This window comes from Portunus trituberculatus, chromosome 5 (assembly GCF_017591435.1).
Source record: "Portunus trituberculatus isolate SZX2019 chromosome 5, ASM1759143v1, whole genome shotgun sequence".
NCBI lineage: Eukaryota > Metazoa > Arthropoda > Malacostraca > Decapoda > Portunidae > Portunus > Portunus trituberculatus.
The window spans coordinates 5,209,522-5,211,145 of record NC_059259.1 but is presented as its reverse complement, the minus strand read 5'-3'; the positions used below and the strand labels follow the sequence as shown (position 1 = coordinate 5,211,145).

Sequence of the window (1,624 nt, the reverse complement as noted above, 5' to 3'; positions counted from 1 at the left end):
TAAATAGATAGATAGATAAATAAAGGTTTAAATTCACAGATAGATATGTTGATAAACTAACTGGCTGATAGATAGATAGATAAGCAGACAGATAGGTAGATAGATAGATAATTGCATGGCGCAGCAAGCAAATAAGACACGAATATAGACAGACAAACGAATAAAAATGATAGATAAACTGATAAATAAATAGCAAATTCAGTTAATAGATCAATAGAAAATGATATGAATTAGTAAATGGAAATAGGTTGACACACACACACACACACACACACACACACACACACACACACACACACACACACACACACACACACACACACACACACACACACACACACACACACACACACACACACACACACACACACGTTCATTCTCGTATTCATGCCCAGTTTCCCTTCAGCATCTTTTTTCATCCACCCATTGACCGCTCTCTCTCTCTCTCTCTCTCTCTCTCTCTCTCTCTCTCTCTCTCTCTCTCTCTCTCTCTCTCTCTCTCTCTCTCTCTCTCTCTCTCTCTCTCTCTCTCTCTCTCTCTCTCTCTCTCTCTCTCTCTCTCTCTCTCTCTCTCTCTCTCTCTCTCTCTCTCTCTCTCTCTCTCTCTCTCTCTCTCTCTCTCTCTCTCTCTCTCTCTCTCTCTCTCTCTCTCTCTCTCTCTCTCTCTCTCTCTCTCTCTCTCTCTCTCTCTCTCTCTCTCTCTCTCTCTCTCTCTCTCTCTCTCTCTCTCTCTCTCTCTCTCTCTCTCTCTCTCTCTCTCTCTCTCTCTCTCTCTCTCTCTCTCTCTCTCTCTCTTTCTAATCGTGCAATTTTTCGAGTGTGAAATGCACCAGTAAAGTGAGTTGACGTCAGAGAGAGAGAGAGAGAGAGAGAGAGAGAGAGAGAGAAAGCGGGTAAATATATTGGAATGCATAGAAGGAAGGAGGATTTATAGGAAAAGGAAGAGGAGGAGGAGGAGGAGGAAACGGAGCAAGGAAGAGGAGGAAGAGAAAGGAATATAAGAAAAGTAAAAGGCGGAAGAGAAGAAACACTAAGAAAAATAAAGAAATAATAAGAAAAGGAAAGGGAAAAGAATATAAAGAAAAATATAAAACAGAAAGGAGAAATAATAAAGAAGGAAATGAAAAAAGGATATCAAAAGAAAAATGTTACGAGAAGCAGTAGCAGTAACAGCAGCAGCAGTAGCAGTAACAGCAGCAGTAGTAGCAGTAGTAGCAGAAGTCCACATCTTGACTATGCGGTACAGTTCTGGTCCCCACATTACAGGAAGGACATAGCTCAGTGCAAAGGAGGATAACTAAAAGGATACAGGAAATGAAGGATATATACCCTATATGAAGAGAGACTGAAAAAAAAACTTAGTCTGCATTCCTTAGAGAGACGTAGGTTAAGAGGAGACTTATAGAAGTATTTAAGTATTGAAGTCGTAGAAGTAATAAGAGAAGGAGAAATAAAAAAAAAAAATGCGGGTGTTGTAGCAGTTGTAAGAGAGAAAGAGAAAGAAAGAAGCAATCAGAAGGCACTCACACACTACTCAGTCACACTCATACAAGTTTCCAACACTCCTTAACTGTAAGACACAAAATGGAAAGGTTCAATAGACTCAAAAAATGTACCCTATTTC

At 40.0% G+C, this 1,624-nt stretch overlaps 1 long non-coding RNA gene across 1 annotated transcript in view; it reads right to left on the bottom strand.

Annotated features, from left to right (window-relative positions):
* The window catches only part of LOC123515902, a 16,946-nt gene extending 16,483 nt beyond the window's left edge, over positions 1–463 (bottom strand). Inside the window, exon 1 of the long non-coding RNA XR_006678011.1 lies at positions 432–463. This is a non-coding gene — a long non-coding RNA (uncharacterized LOC123515902). The remainder of the gene's footprint in view (positions 1–431) is intronic.
* Between the last annotated feature and the right edge of the window lie 1,161 nt (positions 464–1,624).